This window comes from Ranitomeya variabilis, chromosome 2 (genome assembly GCF_051348905.1).
Source record: "Ranitomeya variabilis isolate aRanVar5 chromosome 2, aRanVar5.hap1, whole genome shotgun sequence".
Taxonomy (NCBI): Eukaryota; Metazoa; Chordata; class Amphibia; order Anura; family Dendrobatidae; genus Ranitomeya; species Ranitomeya variabilis.
In genome coordinates, this window is record NC_135233.1 from 675,464,302 (window position 1) to 675,491,927 (window position 27,626).

At 45.0% G+C, this 27,626-nt stretch overlaps 1 long non-coding RNA gene across 1 annotated transcript in view; it reads left to right on the forward strand.

Annotated features, from left to right (window-relative positions):
• The first annotated feature begins 6,829 nt into the window (after positions 1-6,829).
• Positions 6,830-27,626, forward strand: part of LOC143809823 (uncharacterized) — a 30,030-nt gene continuing 9,233 nt past the window's right edge. The window contains exon 1 of the long non-coding RNA XR_013222474.1: positions 6,830-6,882. This is a non-coding gene — a long non-coding RNA (uncharacterized LOC143809823). The remainder of the gene's footprint in view (positions 6,883-27,626) is intronic.

Genomic DNA, 27,626 nt, shown 5'->3' on the forward strand with positions numbered 1-27,626 from the left:
ATACAGTCCCTTTTCATTCAGACGCCGACGGATAGTACGGGTTGACACTGTTGTACCCTCGGACTGCAGGGCAGCTTGAACTTGTTTGGATGTTAGTCGAGGTTCTTTATCCAACATCCGCACAGTCTTGCATTGAAATCTCTTGTCAATTTTTCTTTTCAGTCCACATCTAGGGAGGTTAGCCACAGTGCCATGGGCTTTAAACTTCTTGATGACACTGCGCACGGTAGACACAGGAACATTCAGGTCTTTGGAGATGGACTTGTAGCCTTGAGATTGCTCATGCTTCCTCACAATTTGGTTTCTCAAGTCCTCAGACAGTTCTTTGGTCTTCTTTCTTTTTTCCATGCTCAATGTGGTACACACAAGGACACAGGACAGAGGTTGAGTCAACTTTAATCCATGTCAAGCTGCAAGTGTGATTTAGTTATTGCCAAAACCTGTTAGGTGCCACAGGTAAGTTACAGGTGCTGTTAAACAGGTGCACAAATTAGAGAAGCATCACATGATTTTTTCGAACCGTGCCAATACTTTTGTCCACCCCCTTTTTTATGTTTGGTGTGGAATTATATCCAATTTGGCTTTAGGACAATTCTTTTTGTGTTTTTTCATTTAAGACAAATTAAATGAAGATAATAATACCAAAGAATTTGTGTTTGCAATCATTTTCAGGAAGAAACTGAGTATTATCTGACAGAATTGCAGGGGTGTCAATACTTTTGGCCACGACTGTAGATGTGTGGTGAGCACTTTGAACGCTCAAGTGCTTCACAGAAGTTTAAAATGCAGAGTCGTAAAAATAAAAAATTTTTCCACAAAAATGTTTTTCTTAGCCCCCAATTTTTTATTTTCCCAAGGGTAACAGGAGAAATTGGACCCCAAAAGTTGTTGTCCAATTTGTCCTGAGTACCCTGATGCCCCATGTGTGGGGGGACCACTGTTTGGGCACACGTCAGGGCTCGGAAGGGAAGTAGTGATGTTTTAAAATGCAGACTTTGATGGAATGCGGGCGTCATGTTGCATTTGCAGAGCTCCTGATGTACCTAAACAGTAGAAACCCCCCACAAGTGACCTCATTTTGGAATCTAGACCCCCCATAGAGCTTAACTAGATGTGTGATGAGCACTATGAACCCCCAACTGCTTCACAAAAGTTTATAATGTAGAGCCATGAAAATAAAAAATCATATTTTTTCCACAAAAATGATCTTTTCAGCCCCAAATTTTTACTTTCACAAGGGTAACAGGAGAAATTGGACCCCAAAATTTATTGGGCAATTTATCCTGAGTACGCTGATAGCCCATATGTGGGAGGGAACCACTGTTTGGGCGCATGGCAGAGCTCAGAAGGGAAGGAGCGCCGTTTTGGAATGCAGACTTTGATGGAATGGTCTGCGGGCGTTATGTTGCATTTGCAGAGCCCCTGATGTACCTAAACAGTAGAAGCCCCCTACAAGTGACCCCATTTTGGAAACTAGATGTGTGGTGAGCATTTTGAACACCCAAGTGCTTCACAGATGTTTGACACAGGGCCGTAAAAATAAAAAATGATTTTTTTTTTCCCACAAAAATGATTTTTTTAGCCGCCAACTTTTTAAATTTTCGCAAGGGTAACAGGAGAAACTGGACCCCAAAAGTTGTTGAAAACTAGTACTAAGTACGCTGATGCCCCATATGTGGGGGTAAACCACTGTTTGGGCGCACGGCAGAGCTCAGAAGGGAGAGAGCACCATTTGACTTTTTGAGCACAAAATTGGCTGTCTCGTTTGGAGACCCACTGATGTACCTAAACAGTTGAAACCCCCCAATTCTAACTCCAACCCTAACCCCAACACACCCCTAACCCTAATCCCAACCCGATCCATAATCCTAATCACAACCCTAATAATAATAATATAATAATAATTTTTATTTACCGAATTTTTCAGACTATAAGATGCACCGGACTATAAGGCACACACAGGTTTTAGAGGTGGAAAATAGGGAAAAAAATATTTGAAGCAAAAAAATGTGGTAAAATATTTAATAACATAAATAACACTATTATATGTGGTGTTATTATATATAATAGTATGTTATTATGTTGGAAGCTGCGGGACCAGTGTGGTGTCTGTGAAGTACTATATGAAGATGCTGGAGGGTGAGTATAAGAATGGGGGCACAGGGCTTATATTGAAAGCACCACTCCAGCACTGCAAAATAACACTGGAGTGCTGCTTTAAAATCCCATGGGAGAACTATAACTCCCAGCATGTCCTGCAGATCCTATGACATGCTGGGAGTTATAGTTCACCAAAGGAGTGGCAGAGTGCTTTATTGTGTGTTGTAAAGACTAACCTCTTAATTGTGGCAGCCAGCCACACTGTGGTGAGGTAAAAGCATCCCATGACTGCACACACAGAGCCCTCCCTCTTGTTGCCTTTCCACAGCACAGGTTATAAGAGGAAGCCTGCAGATTCTAGTGGGGAGTCTGAAGGACCCGTGACGATGTCAAGAGGAGGGAGGGCTCTGAGCTGCCATGTGATGCTCCAGCCCGCCCACTTCTGACATCACACAGGTCCTCCTTGTGCACAGCACTCAGCGTCCAGCCCAGCCAGGTATGCAGCGATCTCCTCTCCCCTTGCCCCTGCTGCTGCTGCCTCCTCCTCCCCCGGACACACAGATCTCCCCAGCTGCTGCAGGAATCCAGCGCTGAGGAAACCATGTGTGTCCCTGCTTAAGTGGAGTATTCATTTGCTGCTCACCGCTCAGCTTATAGGTGGGCAGGGAAGCAGCTAATGAATATTCACTGCACTTAATCATCGGGACAACATGGTTTCCCCAGCCCTGATTCCAGGCAGCAGGGACATTTTTCTGCCTCCTGAAGTGGGATCACAGTGCGATCCCACTCGCTGCTGCCCCCCTCCCTACATGCTACATCCCTACCATAAGACGCACCAACACTTTCCTCCCAAATTTGGAGGAAAAAAAGTGCGTCTTATGGTGGGAAAAATACGGTATATAGCGCCAACATATTCCGTAGCACTTTACAATTAAGCGGGGACATGTAGAAACAATAAATTCGGTACGAGTTAAGACTATTTAAACAGTGACATTAGGAGTGAGGTCCCTGCTCGCAAGCTTACAATCTACAAGGAAATGGGGGGACACAATAGGTGAAAAGTGATTGTTATTTCAGGTCTGCCAATTATAATAAATAGGGATTTTCATACAAATTTGCATGATCCAGTCTTCAGCCCGTGTGTTTAAGTGCAATAGTCAAGTATCAAGTGCAGTTATCATGTGTATGGAGGGTGCGGAGACAGATGAATAGTAAGGTGTAGATTCAGAGTAATTTTTGGAAGGAGGGAACAGGGCAAAGTTAGTTTACTGAGTAGTTGATGTGGTAGGCTTGTTTGAAGAGATGGGTTTTCAAAGCGCGCTTGAATAGGTCGGGGCTAGGTATCAGCCTGATCGTCTGGGGAAGTGCATTCCAGAGAGCTGGCGCAGCACAAGAGAAGTCTTGGAGACGGAGGTGCGAGGTTTGGATTACGGGGATGTTAGTCTTAGGTCATTTGTAGAACGGAGGGCACATGTAGGGCGATAGAAAGAGATGAGAGAGGAGATATAAGGTGGTGCAGAACTGTGGAGAGCTTTGTGGGTGAGAGAGATGAGTTTGTACTGGACCCTGTAGCGAATGGGTAGCCAGTGTAATGACTGGCACAAGATGGAGGCATCGGTGAAGCGGCTGGACAGAAATATGACTCTGGCTGCAGCATTCAAGATGGATTGGAGAGGAGAAAGTTTGGTAAGAGGGAGACCGATCAGAAGAGAGTTGCAGTAGTCCAGACGGGAATGAATAAGAGCGACAGTAAGAGTCTTAGCAGTTTCAAAGGTGAGAAAAGGTCGGATTCTGGAGATGTTTTTAAGATGCAGGTGACAAGAGCGAGTGAGTGATCGGATATAGGGAGTCGAATATGACCCCAAGACAGCGGGCATGCTGCTTGGGAGTTATGGTTGAACCTTCCAGGGTAATTTCGATGTTAGGTAGAGTGAGGTTAGTAGAAGGGAGAAACACAAGAAGTTCCGTTTTGGAGAGATTTAGTTTTAGGTAGAGGGAGGACTGTTATGATCCGGTAACCTTGGAGCCGTATGAGAGACTTTCTCAGGAGTAGGTGGTACCTGTACTGACCGCAAACCCTAAACTAACACCGCAACTAGAAGTAGCCGTGGGATGTACCTAACACGTCCTAGACACCTCGACACAGCCGGAGGACTAAATACCCCTATAGATGGAAATGGGAATTCTATCTTGCCTCAGAGCAGAACCCCAAAGGATAGGCAGTCCCCCACAAATATTGACTGTAAATATAAGAGGAAAGACATACGCAGGCAGAAAAATAGGATTTAGCAAAAGAGGCACTTCTAGCTAAATAGAAAAGGATAGGACAGAAATCTAAGCGGTCAGTATTAAAATCCTAAAAATATCCACAGCAGATAATACAAATATTCTACATCTAACTAAAGACATAGAAAGTATATCTGCATCTCCTGAGAATCCAGCATGACTGAAAAATCCAAACAAAGTCTAAGCTGGACAAAAACACAATGAATTGCACTGAATTGCAAAGCACACTGCATGTGTGCACAGAGACAAAAAACCAGACACTTATCTTAGCTGAATTGGCAGCAGGGCATGAGGAACCAGAGAGAGATGCAATCCCTCCAAAAACAATGGACAACTGGCAAGGACTCATGGATCCTGCACAGCTAAATACCTAATAGAGCTGCAATCAGCAGAAACACCTGCCCTGGATTACAACCCCAAGACAACTGCACTACCACCAACAACCACCGGAGGGAGCCCAAGAGCAGAATTCACAACAGAGGACATGATGTTAGAGACAGCAGACAGAAAATCCTTGGTATTTTGAATTAGGGTAGGGGTGATGTCGGGGGAAGAAGTGTATAATTGGGTGTCATCAGCATAGAGATGATACTGGAACCCAAATCTGCTGATTGTTTGTCCAATAGGGGCCGTGTAAAGAGAGAAGAGGAGGGGGCCTAGGACTGAGCCTTGCGGAACCCCGATAGTAAGGGGACGAGGAGAGGAAGAGGAGCCGGCAAAAGATACAGTGAAGGAGCGGTCAGAGAGGTAGGAGGAGAACTAGCAGAGGGCTGTGTCCTTGAGGCCTATAGAGTGGAGCATAGTGAGGAGGAGCTGGTGATCCACAGTGTCAAATGCGGCAGAGAGATCCAGGAGAATCAGCAGAGAGCAATGACCTTTGGATTTAGCTGTCATTAGATCATTAGAGACTTTAGTGAGGGCAGTTTCAGTGGAGTGTAAAGAGCGGAAACCAGATTGTAAGGGGTCAAGAAGAGAGTTATCCGAGAGATAGCGGATTAGACGGGAGTGGACCAAGCGTTCCAGGAGTTTCGAGATGAAGGAAAGGTTAGAGACAGGTCTGTAGTTAGCAGTACAGTTCTGGTCCAGGGATGGCTTTTTAAGTAAAGGGGTTATGATGGCATGTTTAAATGAAGAGGGAAAGATACCTGAAGAAAGAGAGAGGTTGAATATTTTAGTCAGGTGAGTGGTGACCACTGGTGAGAGAGACTGCAGGATATGTGAAGGAATGGGGCCACTGTTGCAGGCTGTAGGCCGAGCAGAAGCAAGGAGCTTGGAAACTTCTTCTTCTGAAACCGGCTCAAAGATGTCTAGTGAGCTTGAGGTGCGGCAGGGAAGGGGATCCAGGCACTGAGGAGATTGCGCTGAGATATTCTGATGGATGTGGTTGATTTTTTATAAGAAATAAGTGGCCAGATCCTCACCACTGAGGTTGGTGATGGGGGCCTGTACTTTAGGTTTCAGGAGGGAGTTTAAGGTTTCAAAAAGTCATTTGGGGTTGTTGGATAGTGAGGTGATGAGGGTGGTGAAGTAGGATTGTTTGGCCAGATAAAGGGCAGAGTTATAGGTTTTGAGCATGAACTTATAGTGGATGAAGTCTTCTGCTAAGAGAGATTTTCTCCACTGCCGCTCTGCACACCTTGAGCAACGCTGAAGAAAGCGTGTTTGCATAGTGTGCCAGGGCTGCCGTTGTCTGTGTCGGGTCTTTCTGCGTGTAGAAGTTGCTGCTTCATCTAGGGCATTCTTCAGTGTATTATTGAAGTGTGACAATGCTAAGTCTGCACAGGAGAGGGAGGAGATGGGGGCTAGAGATGTGTGGAGATTGTCCACAAGCTGCTGGGTATTAATGGTACGTGTATTTCGATAAGTGTGGTAAGTGGGGGTGTCCCGGGTGAGGAGACAATTCTTGACAGAGAAGGAAAGAAGGTTGTGGTCCGAGAGTGGGAGAGGGGAGTTAGTAAAGTTGTGCAGCGAGCCGGGACGGGAGAAAGCAAGGTCTAGAGTATTCCCATCCTCGTGCGTAGGAGAATTAGTAAACTGTGAGAGGCCGAATGAAGAAGTTAGAGAAAGAAGATGAGAGGCAGATTGGGAGAGGGGATCATTGATGGGGATGTTAAAGTCTCCCATGATGAGGGTGGGGATGTGACAGGATAGAAAGTGAGTAAGCCAGGTGGCAAAGTGGTCTAGAAACTGGTGGGAGGAGCCTGGAGGGCGATAAACAACCGCCACTCGCAAGGAGAAGGGCTTATAGAGTCTGACGGCGTGGACTTCAAAGGAAGGAAATGTGAGTGAGGGAACAGGGGGGATGACCTGGAAAGCACATTGTGATGAAAGGAGCAAACCAACATCTCCACCCTGTCTGTTTTCAGGTCTGGTGGTATGTGAAAATTTCAGCCCACCAAACGAGAGTGCGGCAGCAGCGGTGGTGTCTGAATGCTGGATCCAGGTTTCTGTAATAGCCAGAAGGTTAAGGGAATTAGAGAGGGAAAGATCATGAATGTAAGTTAGTTTGTTACACACAGACCGTGCATTCCAGAGAGCACAGTGGAAGGCGATAGAAGGCATGCACTGAATGTTAATAAGATTAGCAGGGTTTCTATATGTAGCTGGAGGAGAGTAATGTATGCTGGTGGAGGGAGGTCCAGGGTTTGGGGAGATGTCACCTGCAACTAGTAGAAGGAGAAAAAACAGAAAGAGCAGGTGGTGGGATGATTTGTATGAACGTTTTGAGTGCTGCATGGCGGTCGTGGCTGGTTTGGAGTGGGTAAGAAATGTCAGTAGAGCCTCAGAGTTATACATAGGAGAGGGGAGAAGGGAGGGGTTGATATGGAGAGAGTGCCCAGAATGTGTTAAAGGGCGGGCGAGTTGTGAGGAAGCAGAAGTAAAAACAAGAAGCAGATAGATATGATAAATGCATAATGTAGTATGACTGACCAAGAAGCATGAATGTCTGAAAAACTTAAGCACCTTACCAGTCTCCTGCCCTGTCCAACTGCCATTTTCTAACTGCCAAGCACTTTAAACTGTTGCACTTAAAATCTGTTGCACACGTGAACCCGCACGCGTCCTATCCCAGCCAGACTAAATATATATGAAGTGGAGTGACTAACCCTAACCACAAAACACCCCTAATCCTAATCTCAACCCTAACCTCAAACCTAACCCTAATCCCAATACACCCCTAATCCCAACCCTAACCTTAATCCTAATCCCAAAGGTAACCCTAATCCCAAACGTAACCCTCATGCCAACCCTAACCCTAATGCCAACCCTAACCCTAATCCCAACTCTAACCCTAACTTTAGCCCCAACCCTAACTTGAGCCCCAACCCTAACTTGAGCCCCGACCCTAGCCCTAACCCTAGCCCCAGCTTTAGTCCCAACCCTAACCCCAACCCTAACTTTAGCCCTAACCCTAATTGGAAAATGGAAATACATACATTTTTTTATTTTATTATTTTTTCCTAACTAAGGGGATGATAAAGGGGGGTTATTTACTATTTTTTTATTTTGATCACTGTGATAGGATCTCACAGTGACCAAAATAAAACAAGAGGAAGAATCTTCCTCCGCCGGCCGGCAGGTCACGGCGGGCGCACTGCGCATGCGCTCGCCATTTTCTTCTCGGAGGAAGATGGCGGCAGCCAGGAGAAGAAGCAGGAGGACCCAGGGACACCGGTAAGAATAACAGGGTCCCCGATCCCCCTATTTCTCTGTCCTCTGATGTGCGATCACATCAGAGGACAGAGAATAACACACCGCTTTTTTTTGTCGGCAGCCGAGACCCCAAAGATCTTCCGGGTGCTGGCCGGCGGGTGCACTGCGCATGCGCCCGCGACTTTTTTGGGGGAAGAAGATGGCGGCGCTCATGGGGAACCACGAAGAGCATCGGGGGAGACGGGTGAGTATCGGGGGGCGATCGGGGACCCCATTTCTCTGTCCTCTGATGTGCGATCACATCGGAGGACACAGAAATTAAATGGCAAATCAGTTTTTTTTTGCGACCGCCGGTAAACTGTTAATTACCGGCGATCGCAACTCGGGGGTCAGTAAAAACCAATCCGAATCATGTTCTCTGGGGTCTCTGCTACCCCCAGCAACCGAGACCCCAGAGAAAATCCGACTCTGTTAATTAACACGCTGTGGTTTAAGTACCCTTAACTGCCTCCGTTAAAAGGCGTATCGGCGGTCGTTAAGGGGTAAAATAAACAGCACAAGAATGCAACACATGGCATTCATGTGCTGTCTCTTTTCCTAACCTATTCTTTATTAAGAACAATTTTGCTCCACTATTTGGTTAAAAGCCCAAGATTTTTTGGACCGTTGATCTGCAAAATATAAAAAAAATGCATATACAATAATGTGTCAATCTCCAGTCCATTAAAAAAAATGTTAAAAAACAGACAACAAAAACAGACACATGAATGAGGCCTTACAGGGTTATTCCCACAATATCAATCATAGCTAAGTAGCTTAAAATCCTAACATAAATAAAGTTGTTAAAATACCATCGATTTCTAAAAATACCTTAAATTTCTACAGCTGTGGCTATCAACCCTTACAAACCACATGTCGGGGACCTTTGCTCACCTGGTTGCCCATGTATACATCTTGCAGGGAGATGGGAGAAAGTTCCACAAAGTCAACTATCACTGCAGCGCTACAACAGTAGGGCCTATATGGTAGTGTGGCCCGATGGAAGCCTCTCCTCAGTGCAAGACATATGAAAGCTCTCATAGAATTTGTTAAAAAAACACATGAAGGACTCCAAGACTATGAGAAATAGGATTCTCTGGTCTGATGAGATGAAGATATAACTTTTTGGTGATAATTCTAAGCAGTATGTGTGGAGAAAACCAGGCACTGCTCATCACCTTGATTATCCCTAAGTCCACTATATCTTATTCTTTGGCACTTCCGAACAATTTTACAACTATTGTGGACTTATATAATTTTAGCCACATGAAGAGATCCAAAATGTATGTTTAAAAATTCAATCTTTATTATATCCTTTAGACAATAAAATCCATAAACAAACAAACCATAAAATTAAACAGAGTGTCAAAGGAATGAAAAAGGGGAAAACTCTCACATTGCTACACTGGTTATTAAAATACCAATGTCGCCTGCCTGGTATGGTAAGCTCAAAACAATTCTACACATGTACAGACAGTGGTATATTATAAATCTACTAACCACCCATAGAGATGGGGGAAACAGATTCACACCACCCTGGTATCAATCACAGCTACTTAGCCACCCTCGTATTATGACAGTATACATTGCTTATAGCATATCAATGTCAGAGGTGCATGGGTATAAATAATTATAATAGTACACAGATCCTTATTACTTACAATAGTGCAGAAACCAAAAAACCGGCAGCTATATGAAGTGAGAGTCCACCTGATCCTTCCTCGTGCGCCCCGACGCGCGTTTCGCCCGCAAGCTTCTTCCGGGGGCGTCTTCTTTTGCGCCCCCGGAAGAAGCTTACGACTGCATACGACCCCAAGAATACCATCCCTACAGTCAAGCATGGTGGTGGCAGCATCATGCTGTGGGGCTGTTTCTCAGCCAAGGGGCCTGGCCATCTGGTCCGCATCCATGGGAAGATGGATAGCACGGCCTACCTGGAGATTTTGGCCAAGAACCTCCGCTCCTCCATCAAGGATCTTAAGATGGGTCGTCATTTCATCTTCCAACAAGACAACGACCCAAAGCACACAGCCAAGAAAACCAAGGCCTGGTTCAAGAGGCAAAAAATCAAGGTGTTGCAGTGGCCTAGTCAGTCTCCTGACCTTAACCCAATTGAAAACTTGTGGAAGGAGCTCAAGATTAAAGTCCACATGAGACACCCAAAGAACCTAGATAACTTGGAGAAGATCTGCATGGAGGAGTGGGCCAAGATAACTCCAGAGACCTGTGCCGGCCTGATCAGGTCTTAGAAAAGACGATTATTAGCTGTAATTGCAAACAAAGGTTATTCCACAAAATATTAAACCTAGGGGTTGAATAATAATTGACCCACACTTTTATGTTTAAAATTTATAAAAATTTAACTGAGCAACAAAACTTTTTGGTTTGTAAGATTTTTGCATCTGTTAATAAATCCTGCTCTTGTTTGAAGTTTGAAGGCTCTAACTTATTTGCATCTTATTAAACCTGCTAAATCTGCAGTGGGTTGAATACTACTTTTAGGCACTGTGTGTATGTATATATATATATATATATATATATATATATATATATATATATATATATATATATATATATATATATATATATATATATACACATGCACACACACATTTACCCAGCAGTATAACCTATATATAATGTATATACAGTAGCAGTATTTCCTATAGAATGTATATAGACTGCTGTATATACATTATATAGGTGATACTATCATTAGATACAGCAGTAGCAGTATCTCCTATATAACGTGTATCCAACATTTGCAGTATCCTGTGTAATGTATAGACTACTTCATATTTGTTATATAGGTGATACTGCTGTGTATAGTCGCGGAATCTATCTATATAATCGTCTAAGGGTCACTTCCGTCTGTTTGTCCGTCATGAATTCGCCCCTCCCTACTCCCCTGCGGTCAGTGCCCCCATTGCTGTTTAGCAGTCTGTTACCGCTGCTATTAACCCTGTGTGACCAACTTTTTACTATTGATGTTGCCTATGCAGCGTCAATAGTAAAAAGATCTAATGTTAATAATAATAAAAAAAAATTAAAATTGTGCTATTCTCACCTACTGGTGCCTTTCCCACGCCTCGCGACGCTCCAAGCCCAAGAGTGCATTGCGGCAATGACCGGAGATGATATAGCGGTCTCTCGAGACCGCTACATCATCACGTGTTATTGCCGCAATGCATTCTTGGGACCGGAGCGTCGCGAGGAGCATCGGTAAAGGCCTGGGCTGGATCCGGGGGCCGCCGGAAGGTGAGTATATAACTGTTTTTTATTTAAATTCTTTTTTTTTTTTTTTTTTAACAGGAATATAGTGCCCACATTGCTATTTACTATGTGGGCTGTGTTATATACTACGTGGGCTGTGCTATATACTACGTCTCTGTGCTATATACTACGTCTTTGTGCTGTATACTACGTCGGCTGTGCTATATACTACGTGGGCAGTGTCATATACTACGTGGGCTGTGCTATATAGTACGTGGCTGTGTTATATACTGCATGGGCTGTGTTATATACTGCGTGGCCTGGGTTATATACTACGTGGGCTGTGCTATATACTACGTGGGCTGTGCTATATACTACGTGGGCTGTGCTATATACTACGTGGGCTGTGCTATATACTACGTGGGCTGTGCTGTATACTACGTGGCCTGTGTTATATACTACGTGGCCTGTGTTATGTACTGCATGGGCTGTGCTATATACTACTATACATATTCTAGAATACTCGATGCGTTAGAATCGGGCCACCATCTAGCGTGTGTATTGTTATGACCCCAATGGCAGAGGGTCTCAGAAATAATTACTAAGTCTGCAAACACAAAAAACCAGCTCATAGGGCAGTGGTAACTGAGCTGACCATATATCTAATCCTAGCACCACAAATAGCAGCAGCCGGGGAACGTGCCTACGTTGGTTCTAGACGTCTCGCGCCAGCCGGAGAACTAACTAACCCTAGAAGGGAAAAGAAAGACCTTTCTTGCCTCCAGAGAAAAGACCCCAAAAGTTGGATACAAGCCCCCAACAAATAATAACGGTGAGGTAAGAGGAAAAGACAAACGTAAGAATGAGCTAGGTATTTAGCAAAGAGAGGCCCACTAGCTAATAGCAGAATATAGTAAGATGACTTATATGGTCAGCAAAAACCCTATCAAAATATCCACGCTGGATATTCAAGAACCCCCGAACCGTCTAACGGCCCGGGGGGAGAACACCAGCCCCCTAGAGCTTCCAGCAAGGTCAGGAATCACATTTAGTACAAGCTGGACAAAAATGAGAGCAAGCAAATAACCAAAAAACAAAGAAGCAGGACTTAGCTTCATTTTGCACGAACCCGGACCAGCAGACAGGAGCAAACAGAAAGGATCTGATTACAACGATGCCAGGCACCGGACTAAGGATCCAGGAAGCTCATATAGCAACTCCCCTGGACTAACGACCCAGGTGGGTGCCAAACTGAGGAAAGACAATCCCAGAGTCATATCACTAGTAACCACAAGAGGGAGCCAAAAAGTCTAATTCACAACAGTACCCCCCCCTTAAGGAGGGGTCACCGAACCCTCACCAGGGCGATCAGGATGAGCAGCGTGAAAGGCACGAACTAAATCGGCCGCATGCACATCAGAGGCAACCACCCAGGAATTATCCTCCTGACCATAGCCCTTCCACTTGACCAGATACTGAAGCCTCCGTCTGGAGAGACGAGAATCCAAGATCTTCTCCACCACGTACTCCAACTCGCCCTCAACCAACACCGGAGCAGGAGGCTCAACAGAAGGAACCACAGGTACAACGTACCGCCGCAACAAAGACCTATGGAACACGTTGTGAATGGCAAACGACACCGGAAGATCCAAGCGAAAGGACACAGGATTAAGGATTTCCAATATCTTGTAAGGACCGATGAAGCGAGGCTTAAATTTAGGAGAGGAGACCTTCATCGGAACAAATCGAGAAGACAGCCATACCAAATCCCCAACACGAAGTCGGGGACCCACACCGCGGCGGCGGTTGGCAAAATGCTGAGCCTTCTCCTGTGACAACTTTAAGTTGTCCACCACATGATTCCAGATCTGCTGCAACCTATCCACCACAGAATCTACCCCAGGACAGTCAGAAGGCTCCACATGTCCCGAGGAAAAACGAGGGTGGAAACCAGAGTTGCAGAAAAATGGCGAAACCGAAGTAGCGGAACTAGCCCGATTATTAACGGCAAACTCCGCCAACGGCAAGAAGGTCACTCAATCATCCTGATCTGCCGAAACAAAACACCTCAAATAAGCCTCCAGAGTCTGATTAGTTCGCTCCGTTTGTCCGTTAGTCTGAGGATGAAAGGCAGACGAAAACGACAAATCAATGCCCATCCTAGCACAAAAGGATCGCCAGAACCTGGAAACAAACTGGGATCCTCTGTCAGACACAATATTCTCAGGAATGCCATGTAAACGAACCACATTCTGAAAGAACACAGGAACCAGATCGGAAGAGGAAGGCAGCTTTGGCAAAGGCACCAAATGGACCATTTTAGAAAAGCGATCACACACCACCCAGATAACAGACATGCCCTGAGACACCGGGAGATCTGAAATGAAATCCATGGAAATGTGTGTCCAAGGCCTCTTCGGGACAGGCAAGGGCAAGAGCAACCCGCTGGCACGAGAACAGCAAGGCTTAGCTCGAGCACAAGTCCCACAGGACTGCACAAATGACCGCACATCCCGTGACAAGGAAGGCCACCAAAAGGACCTAGCCACCAGATCTCTGGTGCCAAAAATTCCCGGATGCCCTGCCAACACCGAGGAATGAACCTCGGAAATGACTCTGCTGGTCCACTTATCAGGAACAAACAGTCTGTCAGGTGGACAAGAGTCAGGTCTACCAGCCTGAAATCTCTGCAACACACGTCGCAAATCAGGAGAAATGGCCGACAAGATAACTCCCTCTTTAAGAATACCAACTGGTTCTGCGACTCCAGGAGAGTCAGGCACAAAGCTCCTTGAAAGAGCATCAGCCTTCACATTCTTTGAACCTGGTAAATACGAGACCACAAAGTCAAAACGGGAGAAAAACAATGACCAGCGGGCCTGTCTAGGATTCAGGCGTTTAGCAGACTCGAGATACATCAAATTTTTGTGATCAGTCAAGACCACCACACGATGCTTAGCACCCTCGAGCCAATGACGCCACTCCTCAAATGCCCACTTCATGGCCAGCAACTCCCGATTGCCAACATCATAATTCCGCTCAGCAGGCGAAAACTTCCTAGAGAAGAAAGCACATGGTCTCATTACCGAGCAACCAGGGCCTCTCTGCGACAAAACGGCCCCTGCCCCAATCTCAGAAGCATCCACTTCGACCTGAAAGGGAAGTGAGACATCAGGCTGGCACAAAACAGGCGCCGAAGTAAACCGGCGCTTCAACTCTTGGAACGCCTCCACGGCTGCAGGAGCCCAGTTAGCAACATCAGAACCTTTCTTGGTCATATCCGTCAAAGGTTTAACAATGCTAGAAAAATTAGCGATAAAACGACGGTAGAAGTTAGCAAAACCCAAGAACTTCTGAAAACTCTTAACTGACGTGGGTTGAGTCCAATCATGAATAGCTCGGACCTTGACTGGGTCCATCTCCACAGCAGAAGGGGAAAAAATAAACCCCAAAAAGGGAACCTTCTGTACTCCAAAGAGACACTTTCAGCCCTTAACAAACAAAGCATTCTCACGCAAAACCTGAAACACCATCCTGACCTGCTCCACATGTGAGTCCCAATCTTCAGAGAAAACCAGAATATCATCCAGATAAACAATCATAAATTTATCCAGATACTTCCGGAAAATATCATGCATAAAGGACTGAAACACTGAGGGAGCATTAGAGAGCCCAAAAGGCATCACCAAGTACTCAAAATGACCTTCGGGCGTATTAAATGCTGTCTTCCATTCATCTCCTTGCTTAATGCGCACAAGGTTGTACGCACCACGAAGATCTATCTTGGTGAACCACTTGGCACCTTTAATCCGGGCAAACAAGTCCGACAACAGAGGCAAAGGATACTGAAATTTAACAGTGATTTTATTCAGAAGCCGATAGTCAATACAAGGTCTCAAAGATCCGTCCTTCTTGGCCACAAAAAAGAATCCCGCACCAAGAGGGGAAGAGGATGGACGGATATGCCCCTTCTCCAGAGACTCCTTGATATACGAACGCATTGCGGCATGCTCAGGTACAGACAGATTAAATAGTCTTCCCTTAGGAAATTTACTACCTGGAATCAAATTTATGGCGCAGTCACAGTCCCTATGAGGAGGCAGAGCACTGGACCTGGACTCGCTGAATACATCCTGATAATCAGACAAATACTCAGGAACTTCCGAAGGAGTAGAGGAAGCAATAGACACCGGCGGGGAATCAGCATGAATTCCCTGACAGCCCCAACTTGACACAGACATTGCCTTCCAATCCAAGACTGGATTGTGGGTCTGTAACCATGGCAGACCCAAAACGACCAAATCATGCATTTTATGCAGAACAAAAAAACGAATCACCTCCCGATGTTCAGGAGTCATGCACATGGTTACCTGCGTCCAAAACTGCGGTTTATTTTCCGCCAATGGCGTAGCATCAATACCTCTAAGAGGAATAGGATTTACCAGCGGTTCAAGAACAAAACCACAGCGCTTGGCAAATGACAGATCCATAAGACTCAGGGCAGCACCTCAATCCACAAACGCCATAACAGGGTAAGAAGACAATGAGCAAATTAAAGTCACAGACAAAATAAATTTAGGTTGCAAATTACCAATGGCGACAGGACTAACAACCCTTGTTAGGCGTTTAGAGCATGCTGATATAACATGTGTAGAATCACCACAGTAAAAACACAACCCATTCTGACGTCTATGATTTTTCCGCTCATTTCTAGTCTGAATTCTATCACATTGCATTAAATCAGGTGTTTGTTCAGACAACACCACCAGAGGATTACCGGTTTTGCGCTCCCGCAAACGCCGGTCAATTTGAATAGCCAGCGCCATGGAATCATTAAGACTTGTGGGAATGGGGAAACCCACCATCACATTCTTAATGGCTTCAGAAAGGCCATTTCTGAAATTTGCGGCCAGAGCACACTCATTCCACTGAGTAAGCACGGACCATTTCCGAAATTTTTGGCAATACACTTCAGCTTCATCCTGGCCCTGAGAAATAGCCAGCAAGGCTTTTTCTGCCTGAACTTCAAGATTGGGTTCCTCGTAAAGCAATCCGAGCGCCAGAAAAAACGCATCAATATTTGCCAATGCCGGATCTCCTGGCGCCAGCGAGAAAGCCCAATCCTGAGGGTCGCCCCGTAAAAAAGAGATAACAATTTTAACTTGCTGAGCTGAATCTCCAGATGAACGGGGTCTCGGAGATAGAAACAATTTACAATTATTCCTGAAATTCCTAAACTTAAATCGGTCTCCAGAAAACAGTTCAGGAATAGGTATTTTAGGTTCAGACATTGGACTACTGATAACAAAATCTTGTATGCCCTGCACACGAGCAGCAAGCTGGTCTACACTTGTAAACAAGGTCTGGACATTCATGTCTGCAGCCAGCACAAGCCACTCAGAGGTAAAGGGGAGGAAGAGAGGAAAAAAAAACTCAGAATTTCCTTTCTTATAATCCCACTTCAGCAATGCATTAAACATTCAATGTTGGCCTGGCATACTGTTATGACCCCAATGGCAGAGGGTCTCAGAAATAATTACTAAGTCTGCAAACACAAAAAAACAGCTCATAGGGCAGTGGTAACTGAGCTGACCATATATCTAATCCTAGCACCACAAATAGCAGCAGCCGGGGAACGTGCCTACGTTGGTTCTAGACGTCTCGCGCCAGCCGGAGAACTAACTAACCCTAGAAGGGAAAAGAAAGACCTTTCTTGCCTCCAGAGAAAAGACCCCAAAAGTTGGATACAAGCCCCCAACAAATAATAACGGTGAGGTAAGAGGAAAAGACAAACGTAAGAATGAGCTAGGTATTTAGCAAAGAGAGGCCCACTAGCTAATAGCAGAATATAGTAAGATGACTTATATGGTCAGCAAAAACCCTATCAAAATATCCACGCTGGATATTCAAGAACCCCCGAACCGTCTAACGGCCCGGGGGGAGAACACCAGCCCCCTAGAGCTTCCAGCAAGGTCAGGAATCACATTTAGTACAAGCTGGACAAAAATGAGAGCAAGCAAATAACCAAAAAACAAAGAAGCAGGACTTAGCTTCATTTTGCACGAACCCGGACCAGCAGACAGGAGCAAACAGAAAGGATCTGATTACAACGATGCCAGGCACCGGACTAAGGATCCAGGAAGCTCATATAGCAACTCCCCTGGACTAACGACCCAGGTGGGTGCCAAACTGAGGAAAGACAATCCCAGAGTCATATCACTAGTAACCACAAGAGGGAGCCAAAAAGTCTAATTCACAACAGTGTATGTATATATATATATATATATATATATATATATATATATATATATATATTATAGTCTATGATGCTATGTATATAGTGTAGAATTCACACTATATATACACTGCCACATCTCTACACTATATAATATTTACACCGCTCTATATTCCTTAACACGGTATATAATGTGCAGCTGTGTATATAATAGAATGTAGTATACCGTAAATTCTCGTGTATAAGCCGAGTTTTTCAGCATATTTTTTTTGTGCTGAAAACGCCCCCCTCGGCTTATACACGAGTCATTGTCTCAGAAAGATGGAGAGGGAGCAGCGGGTCATAGAGGCAGGAGCCGGTGGCTGCGGCTAAAGCCTGTGCCACTGCTAAAGAGAAATTAATATTCACTGCGCTGGCAGTTTCATTTCTCTTACAGCGTGCGCACAGCCGCCGGCTTTCAGCACACATCCTATTTACCTTCCTTGCGCGCCCTCGCTGCATCTCGTTCCTGCGCCAACATCTCTTGAGGCTGAGCGATCATGTGTCCTCCGCTCATTAAGGTAATGAGTATTCACCCCTCTCCACTCCCATGCATACACTGCACAGCACCACTCCTCCTGTCCTGTATATATACACTGCACAACACCACTCCTCCTGTCCTGTATATATACACTGCCCAGTACCACTCCTCCTGTCCTGAATATATACTCTGCCCAGTACCACTCCTCCTGTCCTGTATATACACTGCACAGTACCACTCCTCCTGTATATATACACTGCACAGTACCACTCCTCCTGTATATATACATTGCACAGTACCACTCCTCCTGTCCTGTATATACACTGCACAGTACCACTCCTCCTGTATATATACACTGCACAGTACCACTCGTCCTGTATATATACATTGCACAGTACCACTCCTCCTGTCCTGTATATATACACTGCACAGCACCACTCCTCCTGTCCTGTATATATATACTGCACAGTACCACTCCTCCTGTCCTGTATATATACACTGCATAGTACCACTCCTCCTGTCCTATATATACATTGCACAGTACCACTCCTCCTGTCCTGTATATATACACTGCACAGTACCACTCCTCCTGTCCTGTATATATACACTGCACAGTACCACTCCTCCTGTCCTGTATATATACTCTGCCCAGTACCACTCCTCCTGTCCTGTATATATATATATACTGCACAGTACCACTCCTCCTGTCCTGTATATATACACTGCACAGTACCACTCCTCCTGTCCTGTATATATACACTGCACAGTACCACTCCTCCTGTATATATACACTGCATAGTACCCCTCCTCCTGTCCTGTATATATGCACTGCACAACACCACTCCTCCTGTCCTGTATATATACACTGCACAGTACCACTCCTCCTGTCCTGTGTATCTACACTGCACAGTACCACTCCTCCTGTCCTGTATATATACACTGCACAGTACCACTCCTGTATATATACACTGCATAGTACCACTCCTCCTGTCCTGTATATATACACTGCACAACACCACTCCTCCTGTCCTGTATATATACACTGCCCAGTACCCCTCCTCCTGTCCTGTATATATACTCTGCCCAGTACCACTCCTCCTGTCCTGTATATATACTCTGCGCAGTACCACTCCTCCTGTCCTGTACATATACACTGCATAGTACCCCTCCTCCTGTCCTGTATATATACATTGCACAGTACCACTCCTCCTGTCCTGTATATATACACTGCACAGTACCACTCCTCCTGTCCTGTATATATACACTGCACAGCACCACTCCTCCTGTCCTGTGTATATACACTGCACAGTACCACTCCTCCTGTCCTGTATATATACACTGCACAGCACCACTCCTCCTGTCCTGTATATATAAACTGCACAACACCACTCCTCCTGTCCTGTATATATACACTGCACAACACCACTCCTTCTGTCCTGTATATATACACTGCACAGTACCACTCCTCCTGTAGATTCAAGATTCAAAGAAGCTTTATTGGCAGGACCAAATACATATATATGTATATGTATATATACACTGCATAGTACCCCTCCTCCTGTCCTGTATATATACATTGCACAGTACCACTCCTCCTGTCCTGTATATATACACTGCACAGTACCACTCCTCCTGTCCTGTATATATACCCTGCACAGTACCACTCCTCCTGTCCTGTATATATGCACTGCACAGTACCACTCCTCCTGTCCTGTATATATACACTGCACAACACCACTCCTCCTGTCCTGTATATATACACTGCACAGTACCACTCCTCCTGTATATATACACTGCATAGTACCCCTCCTCCTGTCCTGTATATATACATTGCACAGTAGTACCACTCTTCCTGTCCTGTATATATACACTGCACAGTACCACTCCTCCTGTCCTGTATATATACACTGCACAGTACCACTCCTCCTGTCCTGTGTATATACACTGCACAGTACCACTCCTCCTGTCCTGTATATATACACTACACAACACCACTCCTCCTGTCCTGTATATATACACTGCACAGTACCACTCCTCCTGTCCTGTATATATACACTGCACAGTACCACTCCTCCTGTAGATTCAAGATTCAAAGAAGCTTTATTGGCAGGACCAAATACATATATATGTATATGTATATATACACTGCATAGTACCCCTCCTCCTGTCCTGTATATATACATTGCACAGTACCACTCCTCCTGTCCTGTATATATACACTGCACAGTACCACTCCTCCTGTCCTGTATATATACCCTGCACAGTACCACTCCTCCTGTCCTGTATATATACCCTGCACAGTACCACTCCTCCTGTCCTGTATATATACCCTGCACAGTACCACTCTTCCTGTCCTGTATATATACACTGCACAGTACCACTCCTCCTGTCCTGTATATATACACTGCACAGTACCACTCCTCCTGTATATATACACTGCATAGTACCCCTCCTCCTGTCCTGTATATATACACTGCACAACACCACTCCTCCTGTCCTGTACATATACACTGCACAGCACCACTCCTCCTGTCCTGTATATATACACTGCACAGTACCACTCCTCCTGTATATATACACTGCACAGTACCCTCCTCCTGTCCTGTATATATACACTGCACAGTACCACTCCTCCTGTCCTGTATATATACACTGCACAACACCACTCCTCCTGTCCTGTATATATACACTGCCCAGTACCCCTCCTCCTGTCCTGTATATATACTCTGCCCAGTACCACTCCTCCTGTCCTGTATATATACTCTGCCCAGTACCACTCCTCCTGTCCTGTACATAAACACTGCACAGTACCATTTCTCCTGTCCTGTATATATACACTGCACAGTACCGCTCCTCCTGTCCTGTATATATACACTGCACAGTACCACTTCTCCTGTCCTATATATATATATACTGCACAGTACCACTCCTCCTGTCCTGTATATATACACTGCACAGTACCACTCCTCCTGTCCTGTATATATACACTGCACAGTACCACTCCTCCTGTATATATACACTGCATAGTACCCCTCCTCCTGTCCTGTATATATACACCGCACAGCACCACTCCTCCTGTCCTGTATATATACCCTGCACAGTACCACTCCTCCTGTCCTGTATATATACACTGCATAGTACCCCTCCTCCTGTCCTGTATATATACACTGCACAGTACCACTCCTCCTGTCCTGTACATATACACTGCACAGCACCACTCCTCCTGTCCTGTATATATATACACTGCACAGTACCATTTCTCCTGTCCTGTATATATACACTGCACAGTACCGCTCCTCCTGTCCTGTATATATACACTGCACAGTACCACTCCTCCTGTCCTGTATATATACACTGCACAGTACCACTCCTCCTGTCCTGTATATATACACTGCACAGCACCACTCCTCCTGTCCTGTATATATACACTGCACAGCACCACTCCTCCTGTCCTGTATATATACACTGCACAGCACCACTCCTCCTGTCCTGTATATATACACTGCACAGCACCACTCCTCCTGTCCTGTATATATATACTGCACAGTACCACTCCTCCTGTCCTGTATATATACACTGCATAGTACCACTCCTCCTGTCCTATATATACATTGCACAGTACCACTCCTCCTGTCCTGTATATATACACTGCACAGTACCACTCCTCCTGTCCTGTATATATACACTGCACAGTACCACTCCTCCTGTCCTGTATATATACACTGCACAGTACCACTTCTCCTGTCCTGTATATATATATACTGCACAGTACCACTCCTCCTGTCCTGTATATATACACTGCACAGTACCACTCCTCCTGTCCTGTATATATACACTGCACAGTACCACTCCTCCTGTCCTGTATATATACACTGCACAGTACCACTCCTGCTGTGTATATACACTGCATAGTACCGCTCCTCCTGTCCTGTATATATACACTGCACAGTACCACTCCTCCTGTCCTGTATATATACACTGCACAGCACCACTCCTCCTGTCCTGTATATATACACTGCACAGCACCACTCCTCCTGTCCTGTATATATATACTGCACAGTACCACTCCTCCTGTCCTGTATATATACACTGCATAGTACCACTCCTCCTGTCCTATATATACATTGCACAGTACCACTCCTCCTGTCCTGTATATATACACTGCACAGTACCACTCCTGTCCTGTATATATACACTGCACAGTACCACTCCTCCTGTCCTGTATATATACACTGCACAGTACCACTTCTCCTGTCCTGTATATATATATATACTGCACAGTACCACTCCTCCTGTCCTGTATATATACACTGCACAGTACCACTCCTCCTGTCCTGTATATATACACTGCACAGTACCACTCCTCCTGTCCTGTATATATACACTGCACAGTACCACTTCTCCTGTCCTGTATATATATATACTGCACAGTACCACTCCTCCTGTCCTGTATATATACACTGCACAGTACCACTCCTCCTGTCCTGTATATATACACTGCACAGTACCACTCCTCCTGTATATATACACTGCATAGTACCCCTCCTCCTGTCCTGTATATATATATACTGCACAGTACCACTCCTCCTGTCCTGTATATATACCCCCATCCCTGCCCCCATCCACCTTCCCTACAGCTCCTACCCAACATCCCCACAGTCCCTATTCCTATTGCCTTTATACACTTGCTTTGGCAAAACTGATGTGTATTTGGTCCTGCCAATAAAGCTTCTTTGAATTTGAATTTGAATTATACACTGCACAGTACCACTCCTCCTGTCCTGTATATATACACTGCACAGCACCACTCCTCCTGTCCTGTATATATACCCTGCACAGTACCACTCCTCCTGTCCTGTATATATACACTGCACAGCACCACTCCTCCTGTCCTGTATATATACACTGCACAGTACCACTCCTCCTGTCCTGTATATATACACTGCACAGTACCACTACTCCTGTCCTGTATATATACACTGCACAGTACCACTCCTCCTGTATATATACACTGCACAGTACCACTCCTCCTGTCCTGTATATATACACTGCATAGTACCACTCCTCCTGTCCTGTGTATATATACACTGCACAGTACCACTCCTCCTGTCCTGTATATATACACTGCACAACACCACTCCTCTTGTCCTGTGTATATACACTGTACAGCACCACTCCTCCTGTCCTGTATATATACACTGCACAGCACCACTCCTCCTGTCCTGTATATATACACTGCACAGTACCACTCCTCCTGTATATATACACTGCATAGTACCACTCCTCCTGTCCTGTATATATACACCACAGTACCGCTCCTCCTGTCCTGTATATATACACTGCACAACACCACTCCTCTTGTCCTGTGTATATACACTGTACAGCACCACTCCTCCTGTCCTGTATATATACACTGCACAGCACCACTCCTCCTGTCCTGTATATATACCCTGCACAGTACCACTCCTCTTGTCCTGTATATATACACTGTACAGCACCACTCCTCCTGTCCTGTATATATACACTGCACAGCACCACTCCTCCTGTCCTGTGTATATACACTGCACAGTACCACTCCTCCTGTCCTGTATATATACACTGCACAGTACCACTCCTCCTGTCCTGTATATATACACTGCACAGTACCACTCCTCCTGTCCCGTATATATACACTGCACAGTACCACTCCTCGCTGGGTCGCTACTCATGGGCCACTGCTGTGTGCTTGCCCCCAGGCTAAAATTTGGCAGCCAGCCCCTGTATATGTGTATATATATATATATATATATATATAATTTGATATTTCATGTCACAATATATGGGATACACATAATATACCATTATCTTAGGACGTATCAGCTACACCTCCCTACTTGGCACTCTGCTACTACTTTCATCTAGTATTCATTTATTGTTTTTAAATTTGTTTTTATCTCATACTTAATAAAGATTCTTGTTATTAATGGTACTCTTCGTTCGGCTGTGATTTCATGTTAGTTCGAAATTGGGGTGAGTCATTTGTTTGAAGTACCATTTTCTATATATTTGGGACATTATGGGATTAATTATCCAAGGGAATTATCACACACTCAAAACCAATAATAACCACCAACATTGTGGCCAGGATTATCAGTGTGTGCCACGTGAAAAGACTGGATTAGTCTGGCCGCATGGACATCAGATGCGGGTGTAAGGGGCTGCAGTGTGTTATCTGCCTTTAACCCCTTTTTTAGTTTGTCCCGATGTTTTATATTGACATTGTATATTTATGTTCTGCTACTGAAATGTTTATACTGTAGTAATATAGGGAAAGTGCAGTGTTCCTGTCTGGCCACTAGATGGGGGCACAATAAACATAGTATAGTAAGAATTAGGAAAACAGTATGTAGATAGTTAACCCCTTTACCCCAAGGGTGGTTTGCACGTTAATGACCAGCAGGGCCGGTTTTAGACAAAGTGGGGCCCTAGGCAAAAGTTTAAAATGAGGCCCCCAATGCTCACATACATATTGTCGTTTGGCTCTTGTTTCTCGGCCTCTTTACATCGTCTGAGGACGAATCGAATGATGGGGACAGAACACTAGTAGATCAATCTGTCCCCATATAGTATCATGCTATAAGCAGCAGGGCTGTGTGTGTGTGTGTGTGTATATATATATATATATATATATATATATATATATATATATATATATATATATATATATATATATATATATATATACACACACACACACACACTCTAGTCTGTTCAACCATTATTTTAAAATGTGCATGGAACACACACACGATCACTGTATGTTTATATAGAATAATGCAAAAAATTATATATATATATATATATATATATATATATATACACACAATTAAACACACACGCACATGACACATGCTTATACACACACACTTATACACACATTCATACATGTACATGGCACGCACGTATACACACATACACGGCACACACTTATATACACACACATATATATGGCATGCACTTATACACAGACACATACATAGCATTCTTATACATACACACATACATAGCGTATATATATATATGTATATATATATATATATATATATATATGTGTATATATATATTACACACACATATGGCACGCACTTATACACACAAATATATACATGGCACGTACTTATACACACACATATATATACATGGCACGCATTTATACACATACATGGCACGCATTTATACACATACATGGCACGCATTTATACACACATACATACACTCACATATATATACACATAGATACACACACATTATATATATATATATATATACACACACACACACACACACACACACACACACGGCAAGCAAAGACACACTTATACACACACATACACGGCACACACATGCAGCACAACAAATGCTCATTTGATACATGTGATTCACATAAGCACACACTACACATGACACACGCTATACACACCACACACACACGACTTTATGCTGGAGGGAATGAGATGATGCACACTATCAGATGCAGCTCCTCCTGCTCCCAGCAGACACCTTCCTGCCCTCTCCTCTGCTGGGACTGCTGACAAGAGCAGGAGTTGCTGACAGCAGGACAGGAGCCATCATCACCAGGAGCAGCACACACACAGTGGGACGGTGCTCTTTACTTATCTGCTGGGTCTCTCTCCCTTCCCCTCAGAGGCTCCGTACAGCAGGACAGGGCGCTGGCCAATGAGCACTTCTATCACGCTGATGGGGGAGGTTCAGTGGCCGCTGCTCCTGTGCTTCACTGCAGGCTCCTATTTTACTGCTACAAACATTCCCAGAGTACATGGCCTGTGGTGACATCACGGTCACATGGCAGGTCACCTGATCGTGATGTCACTACAGGTCCTTAACCAGTCTCTACTCGGAAGCTTCACTGATAATGCTATTATCAGTGAAGCTTCTGCTGTAGATGCTGGGGGCCCCCAAGGGAGTGGGGGCCCCAGGCAGCTGCCTAGTCTGCCTGGCCCTAACGCCGGCCCTGATGACCAGGCCAATTTTTCCAATTCTGACCACTGTCCCTTTATGAGGTTATAACTCTGGAACAGATCCCGGTGATTCTGACATTGTTTTCTCGTGACATATTGTACTTCATGATAGTGGTAAAATTTCTTTGATATTACTTGCGTTTATTTGTGAAAAAAGCGGAAATTTGGAGAAAATTTAGCAAATTTTGCAGTTTTCCAACTTTGAATTTTCATGCTCTTAAATCACAGAGATATTGTAACGAATGTAAACGGAGGCACAGATGGTAAAGTTCACATTTGTTTATTGAAGTTTAACGTGGAACCTCTGGACCACGGTCCGGTGAACTCCGAAGGGGGTGTGACTATGTGAGCCCCAGACACCCATAGTAAGACCCCTCGAACAGGGTCAGAATGGGATACCTGGGGGACACGGGTGCTACCTCAAGTTAGACCCCGGACTCGTGGTAGCTGGCCCAGCGGGAAAGACAGGTTAGCGGGTGACGTAGAGCTAACCGGTGGGTACCGGGGGTACGGGTAGAAGCTGGTTCCAGTGGTACTGACGTTGTCCTGAGGTTCAGGTGACTGAATGGCGGGATGAGACGGAACTGGAGTAACCGGATTGGAGATCGTCCAGGAAAGCCAGGTAACGGGTAGCAGATAGTCTATGAAGACAAACCGTGTAAGCGGAGCACTGACAGAGACTTCAGAAACAGAAGCACACGCTAGCAGGAACCGGAAGTTAGCAACTGAGGATACTTGTTGGTCCGGCACCCTCCCTATGGTGGAGGGGCTAGAAATAGTAATCATTAACACGCCATTGGTCAGAATCACCTTTTGGAAAATGCGAGCTGTCTCTTTAAGAGACCAGGAGCGAGCGCGTGCAACCTAAGCACACAGCCCGAGGACCTGCTGGCTGCATGCCATGGAAGCAGAAGAGGGAGGGGAAGCAGAGGCCCTGACCGACAAGTGTGGAGCCGGCACAGAGCGGGAGTCTCGACGGGGACACCGCGAAGGCACAGGAACCGGACTGGGTGTAACAGATAAGTTACACAAAATACTTAACAAGTAACATTTCCCACATGTCTACTTTATATCAGCACAATTTTGGAACCAACATTTTTTTTATTAGCGAGTTAAGTTTGCAGAGCCCCTGATGTACCTAAACAGTTGAAACCTCCCACAAGTGACCCCATATTGGAAACTAGACCCACAAAGGAACTTATCTAGATGTGTTGTGAAAACTTTTAACCCCCAAGTTTTTAACCTAAAGTTTATAACGCAGAGCTGTGAAAATAAAAAAATCCTTTTTGGGGCGTGGCCAGCTGCTGAGAGAGCAGGACGTGCTCTCCCTGAGCTCCTCTGCTGGACATTACAATCCACCCTTTTCATCGTTTTAAAAAGCCAATCCACTACATCTACAGGCATTATCAGCTTGCCCTTGGTCCCTGGAGGCAGTATCTTGCCATATTGGTCTCTGATTGCCATCTCGGACGCCACAAGATCTTGAGGCCTAAAGACAAGCCTGGGGCCTGGGCGGTTTCACATCCAGCCCGCCTTTTCATCGTGGTGTGCTGCGCTCCTT